The sequence below is a fragment of the Salmo salar genome, chromosome 20, assembly GCF_965601325.2.
Source record: "Salmo salar chromosome 20, fSalSal1, whole genome shotgun sequence".
NCBI classification, from domain to species: Eukaryota; Metazoa; Chordata; class Actinopteri; order Salmoniformes; family Salmonidae; genus Salmo; species Salmo salar.
This window is the reverse complement of record NC_138310.1, coordinates 21698576-21717474: the sequence shown is the minus strand read 5'-3', so window position 1 is coordinate 21717474 and position 18899 is coordinate 21698576. Positions and strand designations below refer to the sequence as shown.

The window sequence follows — 18899 nt, the reverse complement described above, 5'->3', positions numbered from 1 at the left end:
GCCAGTTTCATCAGGAGGCTGTCTCCTTCCTAGGCTACCACATCAGCCCACAAGAAGTGAAGATGGATGTCAAGAAGGTAGATGCGGTCAGGTCATGGCCAGTCCCAACCACCATAAAGGGGTTACAACGGTTTTTGGGGTTTGCCAACTTTTCATCAGGAACCTCAGCTCCATTGCCGCTCCTCTCACCTCTCTCCTCAAGGGTGGTCCCTCTAGGTTGGTGTGGAGTCCAGCAGCCGATGAGGCCTTCCGTCTACTCAAGGGACGTTTCATCTCCGCCCCATTGCTCAAACACCCAGATCCCACAATATTATTTGTGGTGGAGGTGGACGCTTCAGAGTTGGGCGTGGGGGCAGTTCTGTCTCAACGACAAGGTAATCCACAAAAATTGTACCTGTGTGCGTATTACTCCCCTCCGGCATTCGACGTCGCCGTTTTACTAACCACCGGTCCTGGGAACCATCATCACACCCACCTGGCATTCATGATTACGCGCACCTGCACTTCATCATTAGGCACACCTGGACTCCATTACCTCACTCATTACCTCCCCTTTATCTGGCACTCTCTTAGGTTCTTTCCCCGGGCAGCATTGTTTTCTGTTGTTCATGTCTAGATGCTACTCCTACCTTGTATCGTTCTTTGTTATATTAAACTTACCACCTGCTTTTCAACTCCCAGCGTCTACATTACAATCTGTAATTAACCTGTTGAGATTGTTGGCTAGTAAAACATGCCCTGTTGGAGGGAGCAGCAGAGGGATATGTAGATGAAACATGAAAATACTTTACAAGATTGTGTTTCATGCTAGGAAGCCATAGTGGTATTACATTACAGAAGCCTCCAGGTTCAGTAACTCTGATTTCATATGAAGATTATGTTCTTCTTCTCAACCTTATTGAAAAATATGTTTAGTAATGTCAGCATACGACAAGAAAAGATACTGCATTTTTGTATGGTAGATTTGATTTTATTCTTCAACGTGTTCAGCTAGTCTAAGCCTCTCTTCATACCACAGTATCATTGGATTTAACCAGAGAATAAATACAATACTGTTGCATTTTACATGTGTTTCCCAAATTTGTTGGGTTATTTAATAGGGTGGCATTTTCAAAGGTCATGGTTTTTCATTGTTCATTTGGTGGTTTCGATGTCAATGATTCAGTGTTCAATGTCAGTTTTTCGAGTGCCTGTTTCACCAGCCTGATCCCTGTTAGAGCTTCCGAATTGGCTTATCAGCAGGAGGATTTGATTCTTAGCCAGCTCCCTGTGATCTTTTCCATCTGTCACTCTCCCTTTCATCTCCCAGGCCTAATCGATGGGCTGCACCCAGATACTAAACTCTGCTGAATTACAATTGCACCTGCCAGACACTTTAGGGAGGGACAGATGCTCGACAATGATTTACAAGGCCCCTGTGGCCTATAGGTGTAGCTAAACACACAAATGAATGACTAAAAATGTACCCATACCCTTTACCCTTGAGTCAGGAATAAACAACTTCTCTGATGTGAACTTCTTCTAGTCCACTGTTGAATTGTTTCTGCTTTTTAATGTTTCATTCCTTCAGAGGAAAATCCTGTCCATTTCCAATGATTATCATAGTCCAGACAGTGAGAAAATGACATACTTTCCCAAGGCAGGCAATGAAACATTTTGGCTGGGAAAAAAAGTAGTAGAGAGAAATTGTTTGTCAGAGATTAGCCTCGTGGCCTTTTCTAACCCTTAAAGGATCGAGGTTAAGGGTTCATCACTGACCAGAAAATAAAAGTGTGTGTGTGATCAGGGTGGCTGGGCCAGCAGCGCCGGGGTAAATGGAAGACTAATGGGCTGGGAGAGCAGGCCTGACGGGCTCTGAGGAGCCCTGTTCACTCTCCCTACACCTGTCATCCATCACACTTCCAGCTGATACTGGGAGATAGCTGTCCTAAACAAAGGGGGACCAGGGACTGAACAGCCAAACAGTCAGCCAGCTGCATGGGGACACAGACAATACCTCATGTCATTAGGAACAGCCTGTGTTGAAACCAGTCTTTCTGTCTCACATATTGAGGCAAAGAGTGGGTTGTCAGTTTGGGTGAAGGAGACACCTTGGGGTACAAGAAGGCCAGGCAGGGTCTGCTTTCTCAGAGCTGCGGAGTCATGCTACTTATTAATCAAACTACTTCCAGCGAATCACTATGTCAACATGTGGCATATGATGTTATGTATTCTGTTATGTGTTTTGTTAGGAAATTCTGATCTTATTGAAGTGAGAGAAAAAAATCTATAGCATTTATATGAGGAAGATGATTGAATCTCCTCTCCATCTTTGTCACTTTAGATTGTTTTTAATTAAAATGGTGACATGGTCTTATGTGATCTGCTACAGCCTCAGTGGCCAGTCTGGATGTCTCTGTTAAACAGTGAGGGTTCAGATGTTTCTTTGCAGTTTAGGAGCTTAGGAAGGAATGTGAAAATTATTAGGTCTTGGACCATTACTCACCCTCTGTGAGACGGGAAGAAGGAGCGCTCCTGAACCACACGACTGTGTCTGTCTCTTTCTTTGGGAATTCACTCTAAACACATACAGACACACAGATGTCACCTTGAGGGTAAAGAAAATAGATTATGGATTTATTTGATCACTTGCCTTCCAGGAGTCCTTGTCATGGCAAAACTTCAAAACTCTCAGAGTAAGCCTTCCTCCTGAGTTCTAGTGGAATGCCACAGTATCTTTCAGAAAATGCTGCAGCATCTCTCTGTTCAGCACGGAGACAAATAGGGTTAAAGCAGCCGGCTGTTCTGTATACTCTCTAATGTATGAGGCCGTGACAGCGTTTGTATGCCTTTTATATGTATTTTAAGCATATGGCAGCCCTGGGAAAACTTAACTTAAGTGCTCCTCCTCAAGACATACAGTACAATAGATAAAGAGATGTTGAATAAAATATTTGGGAAATGATTTCAAGCTATACTGCACTGAACTATGGTAAAAAATCACACTGTGATTTCACACTATGTCTCTGATGCAATTTCAGGGACAGCTAGACGCCCATTAATTGATTATCTACTTTTTCAGTTAGTCTGGCTTTTGAATGATACCACCTGAAACAATGAATTTAATATATTACATAAAAATAATAATTTGGTGGGTGCTTATATTTGTCCTTTTTCACACATGGACAAATATACCATTTTCCCTTTTCCTTCAGAAAGTATTCACACCCTTTGCCTTTTTCCACATTTTGTAGTGTTACAAGGTGGGATTAAAATTTATTTAATTGTCATTTTTTTTATCCACGATCTACACAAAATATTCTATAATGTCAAAGTCGAAGAAAAATTCGAACATTTGTAAAACATTTCTGGAAAATAAAACACTAATTTAAAATCTTGATTACATAAGTATTCAACCCAATGATTCAATACATATTAAAATCACATTTGGCAGTGATTACAGCTGTGAGTCTTTCAAGATAGTCTTTTAAAGCTTTCCACACCTGGATTGTGTAAAAAATGGCAATTATTGTTAAAAAAATGATTCATGCTCTGTCAAATTGGTTGTTGATGATTGCTAGACAGCCATTTTCAGGTCTTGCCATAGATTTTCAAGTAGATTTAAGTTAGAACTGTAACTCGGCCACTTGAACATTCACTGTCTTCTTGGTAAGCAACTCCAGTGTAGATATGGCCTTGGGTTTTAGGTTATAGTCCTGCTGAAAGGTGAATTCATCTCCCTGTGTCTGGTGGAAAGCAGACTGAACCACTTTTTCCTTTAGGATTTTGCTTGTGCTTAGCTCCATTTCGTTTCTTTTTTTATCCTGAAAAACTCCCTAGTCCTTAACGATTAAAACCATACCGATAACATGATGAAGCCATCACTATGCTTGAAAATATGGAGAGTGGTACTCAGTAATGAGTTGTATTGAATTTGCCCCAAACATAATATATTATGTTAGTGCTTTGTTGCAAACAGGATGTATGATTTGAAATATTTGTATTCTGTACAGGCTTCCTTCTTTTCACTCCGTCAGTTAGGTTAGTATTGTGGAGTAACTACAGTGTTGTTGATCCATCCTCAGTTTTATCCTATCACAGCCATTAAACTCGGTAACTGTTTTAAAATTCAATTGGCCTCATGGTGAAATCCCTGAGCAGTTTCCTTCCTCTCCAGTTAGGTAGGACACCTGTATCGTTGTAGTGGCTGGGTGTATCGATACACATTCCAAAGTGTAGTTAATAACTTCACCATGCTCAAAGGGCTATTCACTGTCTGCTTTTTTACATTTTTACCCAACGACCAATAAGTGTTCTTCTTTGCGAGGCATTGGAAAACCTCCCTGGTCTTTGTGGTTTAATCTGTGTTTGAAATTTACTGCTCGACTGAGGGACCTTACAGATGTGTGTGTGGAGTACAGAGATGAGGTAGTCATTCAAAAAACACTCCATGCAACTTATGTGACTTGTTAAGCACATTCTTACACCTTAACTTATTTAGGCTTGCAATAACAAAGGGTTTGAATACTTATGGACTCAAGACATTTCAGCTTAAATTTTTTATGAATTTATAAACATTTTTAAATGAACATAATTCCACTTTAACATTATGGGGTATTGTGTGTAGGCAAGTCATAAAAAAAAACTAAATTTTATCCATTTTAAATTCAGGCTGTAACAACAAATAAATGTGGAAAAAATCAAGGGGTGTAAATAATTTATGAAGACACTGTACAAGTGTTTATTGGAAATGTGTTTCTTGCATATCCCAACTCCCCCTGAGACACCCTCAGAGAGTGGGGTCACGGCTAGGGTCAGCCATTATCAGTGGCAACACTGGAGTAATCAGGGTTAAGTGCCTTTCTCAATGGCACATCAACAGATATTTCACCTTGTCGGCTCGGGATTCTAACTAGCGACCATTCCATTACTGGCCCAATGCTCTAACTTCTAGTCTACCTACCGCCCGTACAGAGATTTCCCACAATTTCCAACCAAATGTAACCTGCCAAAGCCACAATCTACTTACAGTAGCTTGTTATAGAACTCCATTCTTAACCTATGGCATATGGTGAGATTGTTTATCATAAATACATTCCCCTAAATAGTGGAATGCTGACCCATGAGACAGGTCTGCAGTGTGTTCTGTGCTCCAGCAGGTCTGCTGCTGTTTAAGCACTGGGCTGGTGCCATCTCCTGAGAAGCCTCAGTCACCGCACACTCACCCAAACGCTAGGACTGGCACTGCATGGGACTGCTGATGATTCCAACAGCTGGATTCTCCACACTCCCTCTCTACCAGCCCCCCTACCTCCCTGCCTCCCCCCTCACTTCCCAGTCCCTTTGCCTGTATCTGAGTAGGAGACTCTACGCCTCTGAGAGCTGGGGGTTCTCAGCTGTAGGGATCTCACTAGCTAGACTAACATCACAGCCCATTTGTAAACATGCAGCATTAATTGTCACAGAGACTGAGAGAGTAAACAGAGCAAACAGCGTTAGCTGAGATGAAATGAAGCTTACTGCAAATAATGTGCGTTTGGCACAGGGAAGAAGGATAATGTGTGTTTGTGTGTCTGTGTGTGTGGGCGTATGTGTGTTCCTGCCTGTATGTACGTGCCTGTGTGTACGTGTGTGTGTACGGGTGTGTGTGTGTGTGTGTGTGTGTGTATGTGTGTGTGTGTGTGTGTGTGTGCCTGAGTGCATTTGTGTGTGTGTGTCTGTGTGCATGCCTGTGGGTGTGTGTGTGCATGTGTGTGCGTGCCTGTGCGTGCACGCTTTAATGCATCTGTGTGTGTGCGTGCCTACGTGCATTTGTGTGTGTGTGACTGGTTTCCATCAGGATTACAAAACACTTCCCTCCCCTATCCCCCGTCATGACATTGAGTCATCACAGCCTCAGGGAAGGGCCCTTGCCATGAATTGCACTCTATTAAAGAGACTGAATAACTTTTGTATATTTTTAGCCAGTATTTCTGAAAGCAGCGCTCAAAAGCAAAATAGGGTCCCAGAAAGTTGTGTACTACGTCATCACGTAATACATCATTTTTTTTCACGAAATTACAATCCCAGTGCAAACCTAGTACTTAGACGTCCCTATCATCATCATAAAGGGAAAAATACAAAATGAACAAATACCTAACGTAACAATGCTGTAACGTTAGTAGGAGGAAATTACAATTTAATAACCAGCTACATGCTGTAAATTGGTTAGACCAATAACAAAGAGAGTTCCAAACCTCTCTGCCAATAACAGCTCATTTTTATGTTTGTTTTTTATTTACTCACTAAGCTACATGACATGAACAAGTGGGTATCTCGTGCACTAAATGATGCCAGGTAAAAATCGAAGGATTCTGTGCCTTTCTCCACTATGGTCAGGGCTGCAGGTTTATTATGAATGTATGAGCCATACATTGACACATTGACTCCAAAATGGTAGGTTTAAAAAAATAACAAGGTTGTTTTCAGTCCTCTGGAATGCCTCTTTAACACGCTTCTGTTAATGGAGGAACTAGCCATGAAATAAAGATCACTTAATGAGCCTCTTTAATCCCTGTTTAACATGGCATCTACTTACTAATCCTGGCTGACTGTCAGCATGGGCACAAACTGAACTTTTCTCCTGCAGATTTGTGTGAGAGTAGATATTACTGCACTGTTGGAGATAGAAACACAAGCATTTCGCTACACCCGTAATAAACACGTGTATGTGACGAATAAAATGTGATTTGATTTGAGACTATAAACCGACCACACTGGTTGAAATGGGTGTTAGAAATGTGAGTTTGTGTCCTGTATTTCATACTAGAGGTCGACCGATTTTATGATTTTTCAAAGCCAATACCAATTATTGGAGGACCAAAAAAAGCCGATACCGATTAATCGGACGAGTTTTATATATATACATTTGTAATAATGACAATTACAACAATACTGAATGAACACTTTTATTTTAACTTAATATAATACATAAATAAAATCAATTTAGTCTCAAATAAATAATGAAACATGTTCAATTTGGTTTCAATAATGCAAAAACACAGTGTTGGAGAAGAAAGTAAAAATGTAATATGTGCCATGTAAAAAAGCTAAAGTTTAAGTTCCTTGCTCAGAACATGAGAACATGAGTCTTCAATATTCCCAGTTTAGAAGTTTTAGGTTGTAGTTATTATAGGAATTATAGGACTATTTCTCTCTATACCATTTGTATTTCATATACCTTTGACTATTGGATGTTCTTATAGGCACTATAGTATTGTCAGCCTAATCTCAGGATTTTATAGGCTTGAAGTCATAAACAGCGCTGTGCTGCTGGCAAACGCAGTAAAGTGCTGTTTGAATGAATGCTTATGGGCCTGCTGCTGCCTACCACCGCTCAGTCAGACTGCTCTATCATATATCAAATCATAGACTTAATTATAATATAATAACACACAGAAATACGAGCCTTAGGTCATTAATATGGTCAAATCCGAAAACGATCATTTCGAAAACAAAACGTCTATTCTTTCAGTGAAATACGGAACCGTTCCGTATTTTATCGAACGGGTGGCAACCCTAAGTCTAAATATTGCTGTTTCATTGCACAACCTTCTATGTTATGTCATAATTATGTAGAATTCTGGCAAATTAATTATGGTCTTTGTTAGGAAGAAATTATCTTCACACAGTTCGCAACGAGCCAGTTGGCGCAAACTGCTGCATATACCCTGACTCTGCTTGCACTGAACGCAACAGAAGTGACACAATTTCCCTAGTTAATATTGCCTGCTAACATGAATTTCTTTTAACTAAATATGCAGGTTTAAAAATATATACTTTTTGATTTGATTTTATATATTGATTTTAAGAAAGGCATTGATGTTTATGGTTACGTACATTGGTGCAACAATTGTGGTTTTTTTGCGAATGAGCTTTTGTTAAATCATCACCCGTTCGGCAAAGTAGGCTGTGATTCGATGATAAATTAACAGGCACCGCACTGATTATAAGCAACGCTGGACAAGCTAGTTAAACTAGTAATATCATCAACCATGTGTAGTTAACTAGTGATTATGTTAAAATTGATTGTTTTTTATAAGTTTAATGCTAGCTAGCAACTTACTTTGGCTCCTTGCTGCACTCGCGTAACAGGTGGTCAGCCTGCCACGCAGTCTCCTCGTGGAACGCAATGTAATCGGCCATAATCGGCGTCCAAAAATGCCTATTACCGATTGTTATGAAAACTTGATATCGGCCCTAATTAATCGGCCATGCTGATTAATCGGTCGACCTCTATTTCGTACAGGTCTATTATAAAGACATTAAAGTGATGCTCCAGAACTTGTGTATAATATCAGCCAGTAGTTATGAAAGTGCTGATCATGAGCCAAAACGGGTTCCCATTTTTTTTTGTGTACCACGTCATCCGATTGTGTACTACCTCATCAATTTCGTATGATACGTTACATCCTGCAAAAAAAACGAATATTAATAAAAATGTTAATATGTTACAAATCCAATTCGTACAATATGTTACGAATTTGTTATGCTATCCCATACTGCATCTTTTAGTGTGCATAGTAATAAAGCTCGTATTCCCATCCAATGTGATGCCAGTATGTCAGATAGCATTAATCCCACTGGGCAAAAATTGGAATCAACGTTGTTTCTGTATAAGTCTTATAGAATGATGGCTAGACTTTTCATTACACAGACCGCATATGCAACACTAGGGAGGTTAATGTTACACAGACCTCATATGCAATATGGGTTGATTTCATGTTGAATTCATGTTAGTTGTTGAATTCATGTTAGTTGACAACTCAATCAAATCAAAACTAGACATTGAACTGACATCTGTGCCCAGTGGGATACTGTTGATGTTCAATTTAATGCATTATACAAGACATGATGCTCAGTCTCCACCTGCAGGTAGCCACTCCTCATCTCTGTCTTCTGTGTCATATAGACCTTGCATTTATTGTTGGGTCATCAATCAATTAGATAATGTAGAGGTGTTGTATTATTCGTAAAGCATTAACCTCCCTAGTGTTGCATATGCGGTCTGTGTAATGAAAAGTCTAGCCATCATTCTATAAGACTTATACAGAAATTCATGATTAATGACTCAACACTCAGTAGCCTAATATTTCAGTAGTTGATCACAATGACTGACTGAATCTGATCTTCTACAGCGAGACACACACGCGCCCATGCACAAACAGCTATTGTTTCAGAGCAGTGATGTTTTAGGGAGAGAGGGAACATGGGGACTGAATGACACTTACACTATGGTGAAATAAAAAGGCCCTTTGAGCGCACCCTAAAAGCTGAGCTGGTGGCACAGGGGACAACCTGGGCTGTTGTCTGACAGATCTTTCTATCAACAGGGCTGAGGCTGAGTCCTTGGCACACAAACCGGACATGGACACAAAAAGCCTGTCCTGTCCTTACCTGCTCACCTCACTCCCATGTCACTGGGACTGTCATCAGCTCTGTCACCTGTCACTCACTGGGCTTAATGGGCTCTACAGTTCACATTCAAGGACATGGGGACCAGTGATATTCTAGGAATGATTTACTCTGTGGGAGACCATTATAGTATGAGTCAAAGTGTCTTTGCTGCAACCCTATGATCAGTTTTTGGCCAGTAGAGAACGTGTGATTGTAAAATGATGGGATGTGCTCGTGAAAACTGGGGATGTTCTCCTTTTCTTTTTTTTCTTCCTGTAATGAAATGGAGTGGGGGCGGGGAGTGGAGGAGAGCAGTGTCTTTACTCAGGATTAAACACCAGCATCCAATACCAGCTCATTAATAACATTCATTAGATTAAACTTTGTTTTGGGGCCCCTTCCCTACCCTCCCCTGGCTCACCTTTCCACATCCTGTGAAGAGTAGATGGCACCTGATTGACTCCAAAACACTCTCATGTCCCGTTTAGGGCTCTTGATGGTGCTCAGTTGTTTTACATGATCTGGAAAGTTCTGGGATCACATTTGTGAACCCAGTTCCTTCTAATCCCATCTGGCCTGTGGTTAGAGACAGATAGACAGGGTGCCAGCAGAGCCACTCAGCTGAAAGAATGGGGAAGTAGGCTCTAATAGCAGCATCCCTAATTCAATTGACATGAATGTGTGGCTTTAATGGATTTGACCTGATGGGCCTGAAATTGGAAATATTTCAAGGCATATTACCCTGTTCAAAGTAATTGCAAAAGAAATGTGATTTTCATTTCATTTCATTTTGCAAGCATTTGGGAGGAAGGAAGTCAGTGACATCCAGGAGATTTTGATCTATTTCTTGGGCCACTTTAGAGTTTTGATTCGGCTTAGTGTTCTTTCCCTTCCTGCCTGTGGAGTTGGTCTTTTATCTCCCCCATGACATTTGATGTACTCCTCCACAGAGACGCTGCACAGTGCACACCAAGCTCCACCAAGCCCTCTCCGCTCCTCTCCTCTCGACTCTTCCACGTTGTGTTTTTAGGGATGTTGAACTTCTGGCTTTGTCATCTCTCCTGTTTCTCCCGGGTGAGGTCTTGGTTCTGCTGTCTGCCAGGAGGGGCTTGCCCCCTTTTATTCCTGCTCTTTTAAAGGTCAGTGTGTTTGGGATAAAAATGTGTCGATCTGCTGTGAGAGGGGGTTGGGTTCTGGACCACCCAGGGGCCTCTCTCTGTGTGTGTGTGTCTCTCTGTCTCACTCTATCTCTGAGGACTCTTCCTCAATACTAGCAGCCCCACTGATTCACACTGGAGATTTGGCCATCAGTCAGCCTCTCTCTTCATCTCAGCCCAATGTCTCTGCACAGTACATCTGTATTTAGTATTCCATTGGTGATGCAGCCGAAATTAGTGAGCATCACAGAAACAGTTTTTTTTAGAACAGTCACCTGACAGAATTTCCAGAGGAGCACGGCAGTCGATCCACCCACTCTAGACTTTGTTCCTCTCTTCCTTTCTTTCACTCACTCTCTTTTCTTCTCCTCCCACTCCTTCTCCATGTGAGTTTCAAAACAGGGTTTACATTGATTTATTCTCATCCACCAATTAAAAGCAATTTTGTGAGCATTAGAGTAAGCCATGCCGGGGGCCTTGTAACACAGCAGGCTGTTCATTACCTTACTGAGAGTTTGTGTGTGTGTGTATGTGTGTGTGTGTGTGTGCGCGTGTGTGTGTGTGTGTGCGTGCGTGTGTGTGTGTGCCTGCTTTTTGTGGGTGTGTGTATATCTGTGATTCCCATCATGTGCAGGGCATTAGTTATTTGTTCTCAGGCTAAATCCTCATGTTGTTGGAGGGGGAGGGGGCATTGGTCCTGGGAGGGGGCTGTATTAGGAGGAGGAGAGGAAGCCACTGGTGTAAATAACCCTGGGCTGTGACGGTTGTGAAAAAGACCTGGACGCCACCAACAATACCAAGTGTTACAGCATGCCCAGCTCTTCCTCCCCACATAGCCTACTACCTGTTGACTTAGTAGCAGTGGCATTGGCACAGCTCTGACTGATTCTATATATAGGCATGGAAGTGAATATTGATGGACCTCGCTCTATCCTTCATTAGCTTTCCTCTTTCCTCAGCAGCTGATCATCTTGTGGAACTGGAACATCATTTTCTCCCGGGAGCACATCTGGAGCTTTCAATATGCCTTCCATTTACAACAAATTTCCTCCAGATACAGAACAATTTATTCCACCTATTTTCAAAAATAAGAATGAAAAAAAAATGGAAGAAAAAGGTGGAAAACAAGTATGAGTGTAAATCCATCTCCTGCCGCAGGCGACGCCCCGGCATTATCTCTCTGTCACAGCTCAGTGGAGGCCGTGTGTGTATGTTGAGGCTGAGGGGGTGTTGTGCTGTAAATGATAGGCATGTTTATCGTGTGCACACGTTCGCCTGCAGATTAGCCTGCGCCTTCTGTAGGAATCAGTGGAAATCCACACTACTGTCCTCTCATGCAGCACAGCAGCCTCTCTCTTCCTAAACTGAGCTGTTCTCTCTCTCTCTCTCTCTCTCTCTCTCTCTCTCCTTAAATCAGCTCCTCTCAAATAGAGTGACACTATTATGTCCTGGGACCTGGGAAGATACTGCCATATACAGGATAGAGGAGCAGTTGAACTAATCCTCTATGTAAATTAGTAACCGTAATCACGGCCTAACTGCCGTCCAAATCAATGATTTCCTTTTGGAGTAGTTGAGGCAAGGAGGTAGAGCTATCAAAGTTGTGTTCCCAATCTCTCACTTTCTGTTTTGTGCACCCTGCCTCTCTCTCTCTCTCTCTCGCTCTCTCTCTTTCTCTGTCCCCGACTGTTGTCAAAATCCAATTAGGATACAAATTTGTGAGGAAACTACAGAACCGCACACCATGATAGCAGGCATATGAATTCTCAATATGGGTTTGTAATGCTTCCTTTTTGCACATAGTGTGTTGACACAGAGGGTGGTGTAATTGGCACACAGATATGCATACACAACAATTTCCCCCTATCCTGTACAGGCACTCAGGAGAACAGTGTCCCAACGTAATCTCTGCTGTGTGATTCTGAAACGAAACGCCAATGAAAAATGTCCCCTCTGTGCAATGGAATGGCCGACCACTGAGGTGATGTTGTAGACACTTGCAGTTCTTGGTATATAGTTGCAATAGGCTACATAGGCCAGGGAGCCACATGTTCACTGTTATGCGCCATAGTCATATTGGTCGCAGCCCTTTCTGTTTACTGAGTCACTCAGGTCGTCTGCTGTTCCAGCCTGCCATGCCCCTGTCAGTATGTGTAAAATGACACAAATACATGAGGCTATATAATGGAATCAAATACTGACATGGGCGCAGATGGGGAATTCCAAATGCTTTCTTATCATTCATGTTGACATTGTGATGGTTAAAATAGACACTAGATGAATAATTCATGGTAAGATGAAAAGTGGGGGCTGATGTGGCTCTGATAAAATGACTGTCCTGGAAATATTTGGTTTACGCTGCTTTCCTAAGGTGTGGGTGATGTGCTGTTGACAGACAGTATATTCCACCTTTCTGAGGCTAAGCTGTTTACAGTGGGAGTTCATATTTAATCATTTTTATAGAAGTATGCAATTTGTGACAGAATGTTAGATTTTTTTGTCATCCTATTAACATTTATTATGATTAAAAACTGCTTACGAAAGAAAATTTCCAGACGGTAGTTGCTGTTGTCTCTCATAGTATAGCAGCTGTTTCCCAACCCTGCTGAATGCAAGAGATGAGTGGCACAACAGATTGATTTAACTAGCAACGGAGTGCACAGCACTGACTGCAAATACTCACACACACACACACACACACACACACACACACACACACACACACACACACACACACACACACACACACACACACACACACACACACACACACACACACACACACACACACAGTGACTTATTGACTTGTCAGATGGGAGAAGGCAGACCATACTGTTTATGTCACACCCCAGTGGCCCACAGAGAACTGACGAAGGGAACTGACTGGCTAGCATGCCCATGTAGTAAACTCACACACATACAGTATGTGTAAACACACATTACTGTAACATATGTGTGTTGAATGAGACATCTGTGCATTCCAGAAACCTGCAAGCTCTGAATACCAAATATATGATTTACTAATATTGACTCAACTGGTCTCAGACAACCCTTAACAACTTCCATGTAATCCTGAACGAAGCATCTGTCTTTGTGGGTCTCTTAGTGCCTGATGTTTGTTCTGTTTAGTATCCAAATAGTAGAGTTGGTAAAACATCCAATTTCTTGTTGTGAATTGCAGTATGAAGATGTTTTTGTGCAGTCTGGGCTAAGAGAGTGTGTAAATGGATTATTGTTGTTGTGTATTGCAGGGTAAGTGTGTGTGTGTGTGTGTGTGTGTGTGTGTGTGTGTGTGTGTGTGTGTGTGTGTGTGTGTGTGTGTGTGTGTGTGTGTGTGTGTGTGTGTGTTACTAGCTGTCACTCATATAGCGAGGGGTTGAAGCTCATTGGTTGAACTCAAATTGCTAGGGGGCTGGCCTGCGTGGGAGAAAATGTAGGGGAAATGGTGCAGCACAGCTTTCAGAAGAACAGTTGCATTCAAACTAAGGATTTCGTGGATAATTGAGGTAAGACAGTAATTCTGCTCATAGATTATGCATGTGTGAACGACACAACCCCCATTCCCCCACCCAAAGAAAATACTTAGTAGTGGCAAAGTTCCGGAGCATGTCTTTAATTGGATACCACCAGCTTGTGGGCAACCTTTTAGTGCTTCTAACCAGCTTCTAACACCCGTAACTAATCATGTGTTTGAACAACAGACTTCAGGGATTTGTTCTGAATCCGACCATATCAGTCATTTTCCTGTGCGGTCTATGGGGGCTGAGCTAAAGCGGTGTTAGTGAGAGAAGAGACTATGCTGAAAACGGTTCTTCTCACGATAACCTGAAAAGGGTTTGAGCTACAAACTATTATGAGCTACAAACCATCCTGAAAGTCTGAGACTCTCACAAACATGTAGTCTGTTTTGCTGTACAATGCTTACAAGCCTCACAGGACTCGTTAGAAGGTAAGGGTTTTTATATATCTAAAAGATCATACAGACATATTAGATTGTGATCATTGTTGATGTTTTCCTTAGCTTTCTTATATCTCAAAGACAGAGTTCTAACACTTATGCCAGTCTTACACTACACGACTTTCAAAATCCTAACATCGGCGAGATAGGTAGTCCATCTAATGCTTTGAAGGTTAGCCGCCGAACGCCGCCCGTCCAAGGAGAGGCACCAACTTCGGCAGAAGTCGTGACAACGACAACTCCTCTTCACCCTTAGGAGGCTGAAAGAATTTGGCATGGGCCCTCAGATCCTCAAAAAGTTCTACAGCTGCATCATCGACAGCATCTTGACTGGCTGCATCACATAACTGCATTGCATTGAAAGGCATGTGCACATTTGTAGATATTCCTTGCTAGTTTGTGGGTAGGTGCCCATTTATAGCAATTTTTTGGTCATCAAACAGAGTTCGTACGGTCATGAAAATCCTGGAAAAGTCTTGTTGTATGAATCACCTGCGTGTGTGCCAGTGCGAGGGGGGGCATTGAGGAGGGAGAGACAGCTTTAGGTAGCCTATAATTAATAAGAGACAACAGTCTAACAGACTAACTAACTACATAGCCAATTCAAAACATATTCTGTAGCCTGGCTAGCTATCTTGGTAGTTAACTATTCAGCTATTAGCATGTATTCATTTCATAGTTTCACATCTGATGTCCTAAAAGACGTTTCACCTGCACTCATTAACGCAAATGTCCGCAGTTGATGAATGGGTACGTTATTTGTTGTAAACCACTTCTCAAGTGCTCGCATAGATTTGACACTGTTGGAGAGCTGGGAATCCCCTTTATTCAACATTGGCCAATGTTTAATTCTGACAGCACAAAAAATAATTGACAAATAACTCACATACTGTCTATAGATCTCCCCTGGAACCTGAATATTTTAGCCTCACAAGGTTAAAGATAAACATGTCTTTGTTAGTTATCTTGCTTTGAAGTAGCCTACCTTAGCCACCTGATCCCTGATTCATTCAGTGATGGAATTATGACGGTGACAAATGTTGCCCACAAACTGTTAGTGCCTACATGAAGCTTTCCCGACAGCAGACCTTTCCTTTTACTACCATGGAGTGAATCCTTACAACCGCTACACCTGGCTATCAGTGGAGCCTCATCTGGCAGCAAATCAGCCTTTTAAAAACCATAGCTGATATTGCTGACTTGTTTAAATAAATATGGTTTCCACTGACTCATTGCGGATTTGTGTAACTCAATAAGAACTGCATTCTCCTTCAGTAATAACGAACGCCAACATGAGTTTTGACTTCTGGACCACACACAAACATTATAACATTCATGTTCAGTAAATTCATCATGTTTGTTCTTATATCATTACCACTTAGCTCTAAGTATAAGCAAGTGCAAGCAAACGATCTGCGATGAGGTAGGCCTGTTTGTTCAGCATTTTCGAAATGGACAGCGACAGAAGTTCAGATCATTTCAGCAAGATGTTGAGACCTTAACTTTACTCTTCTTTAAGTCACATCACAGAGAGAGAGAGAGAAAGAGAGGACTCAACAGCCTACCATTTGAAGTATTTTATTATGTGGTCTAAAAAGGAAGGAAAATACAATCACAAGGATCCACTTTTATAAAGAATATACCGACACACAAACAGCGCATTGTGCAAACAAAACAACCCTTGCAATATGAACTGGAATTACATGGGTCTATTACTGAACTTTTTGTTTAACAAAATATTGGAATAGACATTCACTGGCAAACATGGTTACAGACCCCAAAACATTATATAGTATTCCATCTTCTGAAAGAAAGCACATTAACTAATTATAATACACAAAGTAAGCAAAACAATGAAATACATCATTCTACCTTTGCCTAAAATGAAGAATAAGATACTAATGAGATAGACCTATATAAGCAATATAACAATGGAGATGTACAAACTAACTATGGCATAACGGAACGACGAGCGGATAAGAGGCAAGCCGTCATTTCGATTAAGACATGAGCGAGCTGAGAAGGACGTAGCCTATATGTCTGTTCTCCCTGTATATCAAGTCAGAACAGTAGGATAAATAACGGTGGCACATAAGCAGACAATGAAAGCTCTTACAATATTTGATGATGATGTTTCTCTAAAACAGGCTATAGGCTACATGTGCACCACCAAGTCAGAACAGTAGGGGAAGGGGGAGAGGGACCAAATTCTTAGGGTGAGACACATAGGCTACTAACAGCTTACTACACAACATACACGTGCTACACAACATACACATACTACACAACATACACGTACTACACAACATACACGTGCTACACAACATACACGTACTACACAACATACACGTACTACACAACATACACATTCTACATAACATACACGTACTACACAACATAGCTTACACTTAGGTATACTGTAGCTAAGAAAGTAACACTATCTCCCTGGCATATTACATCACATTTTTGGACTCACCATTGTTGTGCAGGAAGGTGGCACGGCGAACCTGTGGGCAAACCTCTCAATTACTTTTTCATCAAAGTCTGAAATTCTCTGGATAAATTCATGCTGGATTGATAGCATGGCCAATGCATTCAACCTTTTCTGGCCCATGGTGTTGTGTGTGAAGGTTTTTATCCTTTTAAGGGTTTGTTTTGGATTATGCTTGATGTAAACTTAAAGGCATTGGTTGTCATAATGCCTTGTGGCCTGTAATCACCTTCACGCATGGTCGCAAAAACGCACCTTAAAATGCCTGGGCAGGAGTCGACCAACTCATCATGGCCTCGCAGTGCTGTCTCACAATTGCCACACAATATGCTATAATTCTGGCAAGCACTTACCTATTCTCCTCCATTTGTTGGTTGTGAAGGTCATGGCTCATCTACAGTATATGTGGTGTCTAGTTGAGCTACATTGTTTGATTTCCCCAGTATAATGCCTTTGTAGCCTGTAATCTCCTTCACGCATGGTCTCAAAAATGCATCTGAAAATGCCTGGGCAGGAGTCGGCCGACTCGTCATGGCCCTGCAGTGCTGTCTCACAATTACCACACAATTTAATGAATGCTATAATTCTGGCAAGCACGTACCTATTCTCCTCCGTTTGTTGGTTGTGAAGGTCATGGCTCGTCTACAGTATATGCAATGTCTGGTGAGCCACAATGTTTAATTTCCCCCAGTAACAGCATTGTCTACATGTGATGCACAATTGTCATGTGTTGAGACCCTTTCAGACAGATGTTTTAAATCCTTAAACCCAGACTTGGACCACACACCCTCTCCATTGAATAGCAGACAGGGGAAGCAAAATAGTGATTGGTTTGTGACTCTCGCAGTTAGCCACTGCTGTCTTCCGTGATTGGCACAAGGTTCTGATTTCCGACTTGTGTAATGTTTATGTCCAATGGCCGATGAGCACCAAGACGTTTTATCTCTAATTTCTCTTCATATGACAAGGATTGAAAAAGATTTGACAATAGATTGTCGACGTGGTTCATAATCATGACTGCTTATCTAGCTAGCTAGCCTGCTAGCTAAGATTTTGAAAATATGATGTTGACCTGATCAGTCCAATCAAAGCTACAGGAAATATAACGTGATTTGACGTCTTTTTATCTGTGGCCAATGACATTGAGCATTCTTGGAGGGGCACTTCTACTGTAAATCTATAGCAGCACCCAAGGGGGGTCTTGAACTGCCTAGCTCTATCGTAGATTCTATGGTGACGTAGTGTCCCGAAGAGTGACAGAACCTTGTGCCAATCACTGTTCAACCAGAGAAGATTAACAATGCCTACACTCTATGCTTTCGCTTGCTGCCCCTCCACCACATAAAAAACTGAGGTAGGCTGGAGATGCGTTACTCAAAGAAAGAGACCATGTTTGTGTGCTGCTTTATTAAGTCAAGGATTTATATTTTATTTTTTTTAACTGGTGGGGCTCAAAACAGGTGGGGGGGGGGGGGGGGGGTGGGGGCTCTGCTGACCACTGATGCCAAACTTACTCTGTCTCCCTCCCTTTTGAGTTGTCTCATTCCCCCCACATTGTGTGTGTTGGATGGGCTTGACCAAGGGAACAGTGAAACATGGCCTCTTGCATGCAGCGCCTAGCCTGGTGTTGGACGATGCAGATGGGTGTCAGCAGAGTAATGGAGGGAAACAGAGTGCTATCCCTGTCCTCTCCAAAGGCCTGTGCTGCATCCTGGAGCCAGGCAGACCCGGAGAGAGGCGAGCAGAGGGAGAGGGGAGCAAGAGATGCCCAGGCGCATGCAGGGGACTGCCGGCTGGGGACTACCACTGTCGCTCAGCGTCCAACTTATTGGATTTCCTCTGAAGATGTTTGTTTCCTTCACTGTCTCACTGAGGGACA

The 18899-nt window shown here is 42.0% G+C and overlaps 1 protein-coding gene across 1 annotated transcript in view; it reads left to right on the top strand.

Annotated features, from left to right (window-relative positions):
• Positions 1–18899, top strand: part of LOC106579906 (transmembrane protein 132C) — a 190507-nt gene that overhangs the window by 43203 nt on the left and 128405 nt on the right. The window lies entirely within an intron of this gene.